This window comes from Mus caroli, chromosome 4 (assembly GCF_900094665.2).
Source record: "Mus caroli chromosome 4, CAROLI_EIJ_v1.1, whole genome shotgun sequence".
Classification (NCBI taxonomy): Eukaryota; Metazoa; Chordata; class Mammalia; order Rodentia; family Muridae; genus Mus; species Mus caroli.
In genome coordinates, this window is record NC_034573.1 from 33,965,868 (window position 1) to 33,981,978 (window position 16,111).

Below are 16,111 nucleotides of genomic sequence, written 5' to 3' on the forward strand. Positions count from 1 at the left end.
TCTTTCTTTCTGTGGTTTAGGTATCAGAGTAATTGTGGCTTCATAGAATGAATTGGGTAGAGTACCTTCTGCTTCTATCTTGTGGAAAAGTTTGAGGAGAATTGGAATTAGGTCTTCTTTGAAGGTCTGATAGAACTCTGCACTAAACCCCTCTGGTCTTGAGCTTTATTTTTGGTTCGGAGACTATTAATGACTGCTTCTATTTCTTTGGAGGATATGGGTGTGTTTAGATGATTAATCTTATCTGGATTTAACTTTGGTACCTGGTATCTGTCTAGAAATTTGTCCATTTCATCCAGGTTTTCCAGTTTTGTTGAGTACAGCCCTGTGTAGTAGGATCTGATGATGCTTTGGATTTACTCAGGTTCTGTTGTTATGTCTCTCCTTTGATTTCTGATTTTGTTAATTAGGATACTGTCCCTGTGCCCTCTAGTTAGTCTGGATAAGGGTTTATCTATTTTGTTGATTTTCTCAAAAAACAGCTCCTGGTTTTGTTGATTCTTTGTTTTATTCTCCTTGTTTCTACTTGATTGACTTCAGCCCTGAGTTTGATTATTTCCTGCTGTCTATTCATCTTGGGTGAATTTGCTTCCTTTAGTTCTAGAGCTTTTACGTGTGTTGTCAAGCTGCTAGTGTATGCTCTCTCTAGTTTCTTTTTGGAGGCACTCAGAACTATGAGTTTTCCTCTTAAGACTGCTTTCATTGTTTCCCACAACATTGGTTAAGCTGTAGCTTCATTTTCATTAACCTCTAAAAAATCTTTAATTTCTTTCTTTATTCCTTTCTTGACCAAGGTATCATTGAGAAGAGTGTTGTTCAGTTTCCACATGAATGTTGGCTTTCTATTATTTATTTTGTTATTGAAGATCAGCCTTAATCCAGGGTGATCTGATAGGATGCATGGGATTATTTCAATATTTTTGTATCTATTGAAGCCTGTTTCATGACCAATTATATGGTCAGTTTTGATGAAGGTACCATGATTTTATGAGAAAAAGTTATATCCTTTTGTTTTAGGATAAAATGTTCTATAGATATCTATTGAATCTGTTTGTTTTATAACTTCTGTTAGTTTCACTGTGTCTCTGTTTAGTTTCTGTTTCCATGAGCTGTCCATTGATGAGAGTCGGGTGTTGAAGTCTCTCACTATTATTGTGTGTGGTGCAATGTGTGCTTTGAGCTTTACTAAAGTTTCTTTAATGGATGTGGATGTCCTTGCATTTGGAGCAAAGATGTTCAGAATTGAGAGGTCATCTTGGTAGATTTTACCTTTGATGAGTATGAAGTGTCCCTCGTCTTTTTGATGACTTTAGGTTGAAAGTTGGTTTTATTCGATATTAGAATGGCTACTCCAGCTTATTTCTTGGGGACATTGCTTGGAAAATTGTTTTCCAGCCTTTCACTCTGAGGTAGTGTCTGTCTTTTTCCCTGAGATGGGTTTCCTGTAAGCAGCAGAATGTTGGGTCTTGTTTGTGTAGCCAGTCTGTTAGTCTATGTCTTTTTATTGGGNAATTGAGTCCATTGATATTAAGAGATAGTAAAGAAAAGTAATTGTTTCTTCCTGTTATTTTTGTTGTTAGAGTTGGAATTCTGTTCATGTGGCTATCTTGTTTTAAGTTTGTTGAAAGACTACTTTCTTGCTTTTTCTAGGGCATAGTTTCCCTCCTTCTGTTGGAGTTTTCCCTTTATTATTCTTTGAAGGGCTTCATTTGTGGAAAGATATTGTATAAATTTGGTTTTGTCATAGGATATCTTGGTTTCTCCATCTATGGTAATTGAGAGTTTTGCTGGGTATAGTATCCTGGGCTGGCATTTGTGTTCTCTTAGGGTCTGTATAACATCTGTCCAGGATCTTCTGGCTTTCATAATCTCTGGTGAGAAGTCTGGTGTAATTCCAATAGGTCTGCCTTTATATGTTACTTGACCTTTTTACCTTACTGCTTTTAATATTCTTTGTATAGTGCATTTGGTTCTTTGATTATTATGTGTCAGGAGGAATTTCTTTTCTGGTCCAATCTATTTGGAGTTCTGTAGACTTCTTGAATGTTCATGGGCATGTTTATTTTTAGGTTGGGGAAGTTTTCTTCTATAATTTTCTTGAAGATATTTGCTGGCCCTTTAAAAGTTGAAAATCTTCATTCTCATCTACTCCTTTTATCCTTAGGTTTGGTCTTCTCGTTGTGTCCTGGATTTCCTGGATGTTTTGAGTTAGGATATTTTTGAATTTTGCATTTTCTTTGATTGCTGTGTCAAGATTCTATGAAATCTCCTGCACCTGAGATTCTCTCTTCCATCTTTTGTATTCTGTTGCTGATGCTTGTGTCTATGACTCCTTATTTCTTTCCTAGGATTTCTATCTCTAGAGTTGTCTCCCTTTGTGATTTCTTTATTGTTTCTACGTCCATTTTTAGATATTGGATGGTTTTGTTCAATTCCTTCACCTGTTTGGTTGTGTTTTCCTTTAAGGAATTGTTTAAGGAATTTTTGTGTTTCTTTTTTAAGGGCTTCTATCTGTTTACCTGTGTTTTGTAATTCGTGAAGGGATTTTGAGTTTCCTCTTTAAGGGCTTCTACCTGCTTAGCTGTGTCCTCCTGTATTTCTTTAAGGGAGTTATTAATGTCCTTCTTAGAAATCCTCTATCAGTATCATGAGATATGATTTTAAATCCAAATCTTGCTTTTCCAGTGTGTTGTGGTATCCAGGACTCAATGTGGTGGGAGTACTGGGTTCTGATGGTGCCAAGTAATCTTAGTTTCTGTTGGTAAGATTCCTGCATTTGCCTTTTGCTGTCTGGTAATCTCTAGTGTTAGATGTTCTTACTGTCTCTGGCTGGAGCTTGTTCCTCCTGTGAGTCTGTAAGCCTGTGCCAGCACTCCTGGGAGACTAGCTCTCTCCTGGCAAGACCAGTGCACAGAGGGCTGAGGAATAGCCCCATCTCCTGGCTGCAGATGTAGGCCCGTAGGACCCAGTCCCAGAAGCTCTGCTGCTTCTGAGGCCTGTGCTCTCCTGAGTAGACCAGCCTGAGAGAGCCACTGGAGAAAAAAATGTTGATCTCCCCTGAGTCCTGCAGTCAGAATACTCCCCATGTATCTTGTTTTTTATTGTTTTCTGATTTTCTTGTGGCATATAGTGAATGTTTATAATTTCTCCATGTTTTAAAATAAAAAGAAAGGAAAACTGCTTGAAGTATCACCCTAAACCTACTAACTATAGGTACACTTTGATGTCACTGATCAAGAATAGAAAGCACTTTATTGGCTGAGTTGTCTCCCTGGCCCTGATTTTTCTATTTAATAGTTTTAGGTAGTAGCACAGGTGACCCTGTGGAAGAAGAAACCAGGATCCCTAAAATAGAAGAGAGACTAGGAAGAGGTAAAGTGCATGTTGACAATAGGCCACAGCTGACGGCAGGCTTCCAAGATGATCCCCACTGATCAAACTCTATGATCCTTTTCTCCTCTTTAAAAAACAAACAAACAAACAAACAAACAACAAACAAACCATAATAAAAAGCAATAAAAAAGAAACAGATATCCACACCAACCCAAATTCATAAAAAAACAAAATCAGAAACCATCTAGGTTTAAGCCAAATGGGGCACTGAAACAAGGAAGAGGACAAAGGCTCCAATCACTAACCAAGAAGCTTTCTCCCTTTGACATCTGTTTGTAAAGGAGTAATTCATTTTCTCACTGGCCATATTAACCACATTTAAGGGTGGGCCTCATGTTCCATAATAGATACTCAACCCAAAATTAATTGAATTGGACTTTTTCTTTCATATTGCCTTGTTTGGACACAGAATAAACAGTGCCTACCTACCTGGAAATGGCATGGCTATTTTGGAAAAATATTCATTCAAGGGAGGAACGAGAGCAAAAACCATGGAGGAAAGCTGCCTTCTGGCTTGTTCCTCCTGGCTTTCTCAGCTAGCTCCCTCATACATCCCAGGACCACCTGCCCAGGGATTTCTCTTCTCACACTGGACCCTTCCACATCAATCATCAGCCAAAAAAATGTCTCAGAGACTTGCCTTCAGGCCAGTGTGATGGGGGCACATTCTCAAGGTTCTCAGATGACACAGCTGCCTTTTGTCACACTGACAAAAGAACTAACCAGCATGAGCAGTAAAATAGTAAAATAATGGAGAGCACACACATTTCAGATATGAGGAATTTATTATCAATTTAATAGCAGGTACTACAGTCAATTTTCCAGATTTTACATCAAACTAGTTGGTATCTTACCTTCAGGGTTTTTTTCTTTCCAGTTGCTAGGAACTTTTTGCCTAACTGCTAGATTAAATTCTACACAATAACTAGATATCCCTAATACCTAGAATATATAATCATCTGCCAGCATCATCTAGCTTATTATTTAATTTTTAGTATTCCTATAGGTGAAGGTATCCTCAGCAACTCTGACCACAGAGATACATATTTATCAGAAGAAAAGAAGAGTGCCTCAGATATTTACTCTAGAAACCCCTATCCTTAGCAGTTGATATTAACAAAATTAAAACACCCCATCACGATGAATCTCCAGTTTTTGATTAGTCAATTTAGCCTTATTAAAACTCACTAATATAGAAATATCACTTTCCTATCATACGTTATTGACTTCCTGTTTGCTTTTTAACTCGTGTCCCTTAGGAAGGGACTTTACTAACATAGCATTGAATTAGATTTTAAAACCAATCTTTCATGCAGCAATAGCTCATTGGCAAAGTAATTTCAGTACAGAAGTGTGGCCCAGGAGCTTACAGTACGGAACTGTGAATAACGTCTTCTCAAAAGGGAGCTCTCCGAGAGGCTGTAAGACATGTGTCAATTAAAACTCCAAACAACTACTTAACAAAATGGAATGTTAAGAGTTTTAAGGCCAAGAAAAATAATGTCAGGTAGCTCTTTTTACCTGGAAGTATGATGTGAAAACTGCTACTCTCTCTCTTCTAACTTTTCTAGTTATTGGGAACAGGCTAGAGAGAGGTCCTTCACCTATGTCATTAGACTCATGATGTGAGTTTTCTTAAGAATCCCTGAGTAAGTCAATCATCTCTATTGGTTCCTGATGCAAAAATTATTCTTCTGGAGGTCAACTAATTATAACCTTCTTCCTTGACATTTAAATTCTCCATTCAGGGATTTTTGACACAACATGGAATTTGATGCCCTAAAGACTCAGGGATGTCAGGTTCTTAACATAGCTCTCCGGAGAGATGGTCACAGGAGTTCAAGTAAGTGAGCACTAGTGCCATGCAGATAATCAAAATGGTATTACTACTTGTAAAATATAAATTTATATACTTCTGTATATATATATATATATATTATATATATATATATATCACAGTACCCTATAATGAAAGTCAGTATCCTCTCCTCAGAATCTTTCCAAGCCACCTATCTGTATTTAGACTGCGAATTTTTTTCCAATCATTTTCAAGACCATTCTAATCTTCTGTGGGTCTTTCACCTCCTAGATAATTTCATCCCACTCTCCTTTGCAAGCAATCTTTCCTTCATTAACTCTAAATATTCAAATATACCCAGACTGAGCCTTTGAATCTGCTATCTTTTCTGTCTACAGTCACTTAATGATTGCATCCCTGTGGAAGCTTGCGCACCATCTGAACACAGAAGAGGTCTGATTTTTTTTTTTTTATGTATAGAATAATGTCTCTAAATTTAAAAGACTATGTGCAAAGGCAGCTCTTTTATTCTCAGAAAAAAATATCTAGACCATATTCTGACTTCAAAACATATCCATACATTTTTATCAACTGTTACTGTCCCCTGTCCCTTCTAAAAATTATAATGATCACCCCCTGGAATGCCTTTAAATTAAGCCTTTCTTAATTGTTCACAACTGTCTTTGTTTTCTATTGGGATTGCCTAATGCAGTGTCTGAGAAGCCATTTCTCATGGGTTTTGAGACTGGCTTCACGGGAGCTCCCTAAGATTGCAAGACAATGTCTGGTAATGTAACCCTGGTCAAAAAGCCCATGGTTGGGAAGGTTGAAGCCCTAGGCAGGAACACAATATTGTTGTTTTGAGAAATGGTCATGTTATCAAAATGCCTTCTAAATATTGACCTTTATACCAGTACATCTGTGCTGCCTTCAACCTTGGTCAGAAAAAGCTTTATCTTACAGTAGGCAGTGGTTAATGTAGAGACCCCTAACTGGCCAAAATGCTGAGAATAAATCACTTTGATGCTCAGCCCTTTAGAGGTATCCTTAACCAAAGCTCAGGAAACATCATAGACTAGAGACATAAAGACTGTTAGAGCCAGAGGATGGGGAGGCATACTGTGAAATGATGTCTTTTGGGGCCTGACACAGCCATCACATCCACGATTTCTCAGCCAATATCTGCACAAGAGCTGCACAAGATCAAGCTAGTTCGAAATCCCGTGAGGAAGGGTAAGAAGCTAATGAGGCCCCATCCAATAGCAAAGGAACTTTTAGCAGATAATTTACAGATCCATACAGCTCATCCTTCCAAGCACAGAGCAGAGGGAAAGATGCCATGTGACCAATGCTATTCTTCTTTCCATAAACTCCCAATGATTTTATCTCTATCATTTTACATGTCATTAAAATATACCATGAGACTTGAATCAACACCCTCTACTCTGCTGCCCCTGTCTCCTAATTCTAATTTCTGGTGCACTTTTTCAAAAGTTCTTAAAAGGCACAATATTGCTATAAGATCTCCATAATTTTTTGTTCTTCCCTGGGTACTTGTCTCCCATGAATGTCTATGTCATTTGCTTCAGGTTTCACCCATGAACCATCCTCTCAAGGGGGCATTTGCTAAGCATCTGCCTAATCTTTCCCAGTCCTCATTCACATCATACCCTGTTTTCAGACCCTATTCTGTCTCTAGTGCTATCACACTTATATTGCTCCTTAAGTCTCCTAAGTATCTATTTCATGTGATGTTTAATTTATTGTTAGCTCCTTAAGGATGAAGATTGCCCTCATTGCTGTACTCCAGTGCCTAGTTCAAGGTAGATGCTCAATAAGTATCTGTTTAATTCATGATTAAAATTTAAGTGTAACCATTCCTTTCCCTAAGCATCCGTTTGCTTAAAAACTTGAAATCCTGGAGATGCCACCCTCGTGCCTCAACATTGAGCCTATAATTCCACCTTTTATTTTGATTTCTGTGGTCTCAGGGTATGGCAGTATACACAGTACTTCAGCCTGTCCATCAACGATTACAAAATATTAGGCCTGACAAGATGGCTCAGTGGGTACAGATGCTTGCTTCAGAGCCTGCACACACAAGTTCAGTCCCTTGGATCCACATGTTCAAAGAGAGAGCCAACTCCCACAAATTGTCCTCCAGCCTCTATCTGCTCAGTATGATACCTGAGCATGCAGACACACACACACACAAGGTGATAAAACTTCAAAATTAAGAATAACCAGATATTTAAACACAAAAGAGTAGGGAGAACAAAAGCTGACCTTCACTGTGCAGTTTCAATTACCAGCAGTGAGATTCTTAATGTCTTCTGGAAGAAGAACAGGCCCTTAGCTATTTAAATTCAGCACATACAGCTCACAGCAAACTAGCAGAGAGTGCATCTGATGTGGGTAGTGACATAAAGGAGAATTAATGGGGAAAATGTGTTCCATCACTTCCAACATGATCATATGCTCTGGGGACACACAGTCCATCAGCAGCGGAGCCCAAAACGAAGTTACAGTCCCTGGCACACTGGTTTGTCTCTATTTAGCAAACCAATTTGCATCCTCTTTGAGAAGATGATTGTGACATTTGTTTATCTAAAGATGCTGTATTATAAATACCGCTCAAATAAACTCGAGTGATTTCAATTTAGACATACAAATAGGGAAGGGCTATGATCAGCTACCCGTAGTGCAGGGGCTGAAGTAAAATCTTGTGCTTTGCTTCCCCCATGTGCATGATACTAAAAGGAAAATAATTTAAAGAGAAATTAGACTAGATGTCCTCAATTTCAGAGTAGGAAAGGAAAATGTTTTCACATATAATGTCCCATTTTGAAAATATATTTCAATGAAGAAATGTAATTACAATGAAAAATAAGACATGCTTAAATTAGATGTCAAAAATAAATTTAAGCTTTACATACATTTGCCCAATTACTACAACAGTAATATTGTATAACTTCCAACTTTTGCAGAACAAAAGGAAATTGATGTTGTGTCCCTTTATCAAATATTCAAATATAAATTCTTTTAAAATGGTAGGGTTTATATGTATTCTTATTTCTGACTAATCTATACTAATTATTGATTAAGTAGCTTCTAATTATCAGTACAATCCACTTTTGGGTTTATAAATAGAGATCCTTACAATCTAAAAATAGGGACACAATAATCCTCGGTATATTTCTGAATTATCTAAAGAAAGAGTTCCAATTTCAAGGCACAAAAAGGAATCCAGAATACGATAAAAAATTTTTTAAAAAATCCCAGTGCGACATAAGGTCAAACTACTTATTTGAATATATAGGTCAACTGACTGAGAGATGCTGAAGTTGGAAAACTTGTCAGACACTTTAGGTTCACAGAGAGACAGACAGACAGACTGACAGAGATGTTCTTTCTCTCATACACAAACACAGTCACACATGGACACAGAAATACATACATACATACATACATACATACATACATACATACACACACAGACAAATATGTATACCCATATTTAAATACATAAACCCATATATAAATACATAAACAGAGACAGAGAGAAAAGCACACACATACAGACAATTTAAAACCTGGGATCCTTGTGAGGGCCAAGTCACAAACTTACTGTGAAATATATTCATAAAGACATTTGTTTTGGTCATCAGAACATCAAGGTTTTCTTAGCTAAAATGAACTCAAAACAAATTAACTTGAATCTTCTCGGAAACACTAAAAACCAAATAGTTAACTTACACTGCGCATGTAAACATTTGTTGGTACCTGATCCTAATTACTCAGTTCCTTTACTCTCTTCCTCCTTCCCCAGGGTAATGGTTCAGTAGTTAAACCTCAGGTCAAATATTCTTCTCACATCACCTCACTCTCAGCAGAAGATAATGCATACAATTTCCAAATCTTCCCAACCTCCTTACCTTGAGCCACTCGTTTGTGTGGCTGCTGAGCAGTCCCTCTGTGCTCAGGAGTGCTCTGGGCAGGGTGACAGTCTTAGATCTCAGTTCTACCTTTGAAAGTCTCTATGCCTGTTTCCTCATCTGACAGATGGCTGCTGTTGTCTGGTGTCAGTCCAAAGACACAGGATGCCTGGTTTTTCATTTGACTCATGTTATTATTAAAAAAAAAAAAAAAAGAAGAAGTGAGCCACACGCATCTTCAGTCTTCACTGCGGATGTAGTGAGGTGAACATCAAATAAATAGCGTGTGTCTCTGAGGAGAACCTTGAGCTTTCAGTTTCAGTTTCCAGGAACTTTCTTTTCTGCTTTTGTATCAAAGTAAGCATTGAGCACTAAATACATGTGGTCAAGTCATAGTGGCCTCTGCTTTCGTGGTTTCTTATGGTTTTGTTCTTAGCGAGGAGCTCAGGCAACTTGCCTTTCTGTTTGACTTCTCTCAGATAGTTCTGACACTGCATCTACTTAACCTGTTTCCAGTGCTCCAAGACCCACACTTGGTATTTATGCCTATTAGCAGACAATATTTCTTTATTAGCACTTTACCCAAAAGGAGAGTTTGGGAGGTAGGATATGATGACCAGGTAGATGTTCCTGTTGCTGCCCAAATGTAACCATTTCAGGTTGCTTCTGCCATTTCCACATCTGGAGTACTATAAGATTGTCCACCCCTTTCCATACTGTCCCATTTCTTTCCCTATTGAAACCACCTCACAAATGTGTCACCTCCAGTGATTGCTTCTAGCTTGACAACAATTAATTGCAATAGTTGGTGTTCAGTTTTCTTACTAATTAATAGACATATAGGTAATATATATTGAGATAGATAACAGGAAAGGTAAACACACATGCGCGCACGCTAAGTGTGTGTGTGTGTGTGTGTGTGTGTGTGTGTGTGTTTGAAGTATCCAAATTTTTTCACATCAAATTTGAAAGTTATATAGTGTAAAAGCTATTAAACCTGCTAGGTTTTAGACTTGTAAAGCATATGTACAGACCTCACAGAAAAACAGTGAAATAAAGCCTACCACAGAAAAGCAACCTAAGTGTAGAGTAACTCAACAAACTAAACAGAAATGATTTAAAGGGGACTTAAATACACTAAAATAAATTTCTGAGTCTTTACACTGTAGCTATAGCTTTTTCTTTAAGAACAAAACCCCTAACTCTGCAGTACCACTTCCACAGGGAAAGCGGGACTTACTACTGTGTTGTAGTAAAGAGCAAAGCCTGAAAAAAAGTTAAAAGTGGAAATGCCCTGGAAAAGACAGTTTCTCCAGGGAAACCCATATTTCCATGCAATCATGAAAACGAGGCCACAGACTCAGATGAGCCACGGAAAATTCAAGGCAAGTACTGTGCCCACGGCAGTGATTACATTAATTGCTGCAACTGCTCTATGTGAACAGCCCATCATGATATCTTATTCTAAGAAATTCACCGCTTGGAAAGACTGTTAACTGGTTCATCAGAAACCTTCAGTCAACATGTCTGAGTAGGTACTGCGGTAGTGGGCAGGATGTGGGAGAGAAGGAGGGCGGAAAAACCAAGGGCACGAAGCAGAGGATGATGTCTGCACTTCACTGTGTCGATTTACTTCATCATGAATCTGCATGAAAGAATTCCTACCCTGCTAATAACTGTATCTACAAAGATCAGTACATGAAAGGAAAATTTAATACACAAAAGTTCCGTGCAAAGACATTAAACCTAAAAATGTCCCCATAATGGCTGATGCTGCAGTTTTTATTTTAAATTTCAAATCACCTTGATCATTGTTGTGAAAAAGCTAAGCTTTAAATATCAGCTATACTTTAAAAGATTGTTTTGTTTTCTTATATTTTTATTCAAAAATGTTCTCTTGGCATTAGCTGTCCTTAAGCAGATCATTTTTTATACATAACTTGAATGAAACCCCAGTGAGTATGTCCACTCCATTCTACCCTACCCTCCCATCCTTCATAAATGACTGTACCTTGGATTTTGGTATTTATTCTTCCTGTAATTCTTATTACATATAAACTTTCCACAGCTACAGTGGTATATTACTTTGTTGTCCCACCTTTATGTCTATGGTATTGTGTTTTAGGTCTTATTTTATAGCAACACTTACATTCAGAATTAAGTCTATGCACTGTGGTTCAAGCAATTTTAATAGCCTTGAGGAGGAATGCTCCTATGAGTTCTACGGCCATAGAAATTCCCCCCCCAAACTTGTGGGTCACCCGCCAGCATCTGGGTGGAAATATGGTGAGACCCAGGCCAAAGGCCCTAATAAATTGTGCTAGAACTTCTCAGCAACAAGGATGAGATGATGATTGTCTGATGTTGGTCGTAGGTGCTGCAATAAGAGAGTGAAGCTCACCTAGATGCTAAGGCTTCATTTTCCAAAGGAGAAGAAGGGTTCAGCCTTCTTGGAAAAGACTGACACCCAGCTACCTCACTCCAGTTACTTTATTCAAACATTATACAAGGTTAATTGGAGCTGGGAAAGGTTCCAACTACCAAAGTTATCTTGCCCTTGCTACCTATGAGAAGAGACAGCCCACACAAACCTTAGTCTCTTTTGACCATGGCTAACCATAATCAAAAGTAAGAACTCCAGATTTGCCAGCTGAAAGGGCTCATGTAGCACCATGTACAGATTCTAGAGAGACAATACTTCTTCAATAGTCAAACAGGCTCGTTACCATTTCTCAGCCTCTATTGATTGACCCAAGCATAGCAAAGGCTTCACTGAAACATTTCATTCAAAGCCAGGCACAAAGGCTTTCCATCACCTTTCACATAAAGTCAGACATTAAAGGCTTTGCCATACCTATCACTACAAATGATAAATGGATGGTATTAGAAGTTATTGCATTTGTGGTACTTTGTCACATTGTATCAGAAAACCATCCCTTCTCAGCATCCCAAATAGTCACAGTTGTGTCATAAAGTTTTTTCTATGCTTCTATTCAGCTCACAGCTTCTAGCTGCTCTGCAGTCAATTGTGGCCACCTCTTCTTGGGGGACAATTAATCACTGTTGTGCCAACTCCTGAAATTGAAGCTGTTTTGGTGGGTGAGGAGTGTTGCCTCCTTTTATGATCAGGAGACTGAAATACATGGACAACTTGCTGTGATTTGCCTGTCAAAAGATCATGTGCCAGAAGGTTAGACCCCAGAGTGTGGAGTTCAAGCAGTAGAATTTTAAGAGATGGAACCTATCAATGCATGAATAGCTAGACTTGCAGAGTGAGTTAGATCAAGGAGTAGATTCATCCCCACAAGAGCAAGTTGTCATAAAAGAGCAAGCCTGCCTTTCCCTGCCTCCTGCTGCTGTCTCCCTACCATATGACCACTCCACCCACTGCTCACACTAGTGTGATGCCTGAGGCTTTTACCACAGCTTAGTAGTAGGTAACAGGACCATGTTCCCCAACCGCTAGAATTAAAGGCTAAATAATCCCTTCTACTTTAAAAACTACCCAGCCTTGAGTATTTTGTTAGAACAGTGCAAAGAAGGCAATGACCTATTAGTTTTCTTAACCTGGCTTTGTTTCAGCTTTTCTAGCTCCCTCTCATATGAATTGGCTCCCTTCTGTTCCTCATACAAGGCTGGCATGCTGCCATTGCCCTTTATGACAATGCTAGAGAGCCTCTGGCTTCTTTCTCGAGTGTTAAATGCAGTTTTGTAAGTCAGGCCTATTCCTTTCTTGCCTTGCACCCTGGTTTTGGAGGCCATGCTTCTAATAATTTCATGTCTTTATTTTAGCTACGAGTTCCACTGATATCTTGTCTGAGTACTTAACTGTATTTTTAAAGCTTGGAAATATATTCACATTTTAAAAAATGTAAGAGGGAAAATGAAACAAAAGCCCTATACACTTAAAATCTAAATCTTCACAGAACGTTTTCTCACCACACAAAGAAACTCTTCCCTATTAAAATTCATCCTTTTTCAGATTTTCAATTTCTTTAAATCTGAGTGAGGGAATTATAGCATATATTGTTAAACTTATCATTACATGAATTTAAAGGTACTTAATAGACTTTTTATTCTTAAGAGGCTCAATTAAAGTGCTTTTCTTGTCCAAGGACAGAGGGTTTTAATCTTTATCAAACTCATGACAGTGTGACAATTCAGGAAGAACAATGAAAATTTAAGTCATGATCTGTATCTGTCAAAGAAAAAGGGCTGGGGAGATGGCTCAGGGGGCTACATTAGGATCACACGTGTAAAATCCAGACATGACAGCAAGCATCTATAAACTGAATACTGTGAGATAGGCTGGTGCTGGGTGCTCCTGGGCAACAAGGCCAAAATAGTGATGCTAAGTTCCAGTGAAAGATGAGGAGTGGTACAGAAAAGTGCTGAGTGGCTAAGTGTTGACTGCTAGCCTTCCCACACATATACAGACAAGTGATCCTGTGCACCACCATGTCTACACAAACACACACACACACACACACACACCTCCGTCTTTCCTACACACACATAAAAAGAAAAACATAACAAACCACATCATTTTAAGAGAATTTTTGAAATTGGCTTTTAGAGTATAATGCTAAAAACATTGTGTTTCAAATTTCTTTCTGCTAAAAACATAATTAAATAAGAAAATGAAAAACCATTGCTTTAAATCCTATTGATTTTTTTGCAGTTAAGATATAAATTTTACAGTTCAGATATCATTGCTGAGTCATATTCAAAACCTGTTGTTGATATCAATTTGTAATATACTTGAAATAAAAGTGTCTATATGGATAAATTATATCAAAGCCATGAGATTAACTGAAACCTTCAAGAAACAAAAACCAATAAAAATAGGGTAAGGTGCTTGCCAAAATGCCATTCTGTCTTCTGCATGTGCACTCTTGCACTTGGATGCACACACACAAACACACACACACACACAACTAATAAAATGTCATAAAACCTTTCAAGAAAAGAAATTAGGAACAATTGAACAGTTGTATTTAAGATTAGACACTTGCTTTTTTGAACTACAGTGAAATCTGACTTTTAATGGATTTGATTTAATTTTCATTTTTGTAATGGTTATCCAACTCTGTAATTCTTTAAAATCAATGTAAGTCATGGCATGCATGAAATAAGCAAGCAATATACATTGCTTCCCATACATTTTAGTATAGCCTGTATTATAAACTTCTGTGACTTCACAAAGAGGAAGCTAGGAGTTAGGAAACAAGACTCTCTGATTCAAACATTCTCCAGCCCCATCTTGATATAGCTGGTGACCTTGTTGAAGGCAGTTCTAGTAAGAATCTCTGAGACCTGATTGCACTAACCTGTTATGTGCCTGGCTCTCCTTCAACAACAGCTTTAGAATTCTCCATTCTTGGACCACTACCCTACCAATCTGGTCACCAGCCTCTTTTGCAAGACCCTGTTGAGGTGTTCCCTGTGCCTATTGCCAAGACAACCCCTTCAAAAATGTCTGTTATATCATCTTCAACAAGTGCCACAAATAATTTTTTCCTTTAGCAGTATATTGCTCAGAGCTACATAGAAGGGGAGAATACAAAAGAAATCTATAATATTGAAATTTCTTTCTCCTACTCCACATATCTCTACTTTGGCTCAAATATCTTTCGTGGTGTAATGTCAATGAATATATGGCTCAGTGGTACCGACAAAGAAAGCAAGGATACTGACTCCATTATGGCCACACACCAGTCAGGAATACAAAGTCTGGCATGCATCCTCATAATCCACCCTGTCCTTCCCATCTTGAGACTCAAGGATGCTCAGGCGGTTCATTTAATCGTAAAGAAGATGGAGTTCCCATCTGGGTTTGGTTGATCCGTGATCCTGAAAAAAAGATACCTTTTTTTAGAGAAGAGAGAAACCCCAGAACAGTGCTATAGGATGCCTTTCATTTTCCTAACCTACACAACTACGTTTCAGAGGCAGTGTGTTCCAGGGCAGTCCCGTTAGTATCATCCTAAACTTAATCCTACACCTCTTTCTTCCTCAGTGTAGCTGCTTGCATTCTAACAAGAACATGTGCGCTTGCTTCTGGGAACTTGCCACCAGTTGGTTCTAATTGGTAAATAAAGATGCCAACAGCCAAAAGCTAGAGAGGGCAGACAGAGGCAGGATTTTTAGAATTTCCCGGGTTTGGGACTGGGAGCGGAGTAAAGGAGATCAACCATGTGGGGAGAGTGTGGAGGAGAAGAGAGATGCCATGCCTGAGAATAGTGCAGGACAGAGAGGCATAGCCACCATGTGCAGGAGCCAGGAGAGTGCAGCCTAGAGGGTGGCACAACTGGGTCCAGGTCAGCCAAGGTAAGCAGAATTTAGTAAGAAGTAACCTGGGATTATCAGCGGGAGGTAGATTATATCAGCAATAGAGGTTAGGCAGTGGTCCAGCTATTGTGCTGTTTAAGGCATATTAAAATATAAAGGCTATGGGTGTCATTCATTCATTTAGGAACATATACCATTGGGGGTGGGGGGAGGGTAGCAACCCGCCGCTGGGATTTATTACAATATCTCAACACATGCTTCAGGGTGGAAAAAAATCTACTGTTCTCTCCTAGAAGCCAAGAGAGCGCGAGCTTTAAGTGAGAAAGCATTGGCTTTATGTCCCTAAAACTAGGATCTCCTTCTATGAAAAGTTCAAGCCATTGTATTTGCCTGTTTGCTACAAGCTGCTCATTGCCTCGCTGGCCAGCCGAGTTAAGCAGGAGTCCCAAACCGCCTGCTCTCTTTTCTTTCAGGGAGCAGCTGCAGGGAAGTCAGAAACTTAATCCTTTTAGTATTTCCAAACCAGAAATGGTACAGACAAAAAAAAAAATGTATCTTTTCTTTCACCCATAGAAGTGAAATAATGCCTCTTCTTGCCTGTTTAGTGACAAGAGTGGGACATTGCTGTGTAAACTAGGCGTCTTAGGGGCTGCCCTCCCCTTGGTTTCAGATTGGAAAAAAAAAAAAAAAAAAA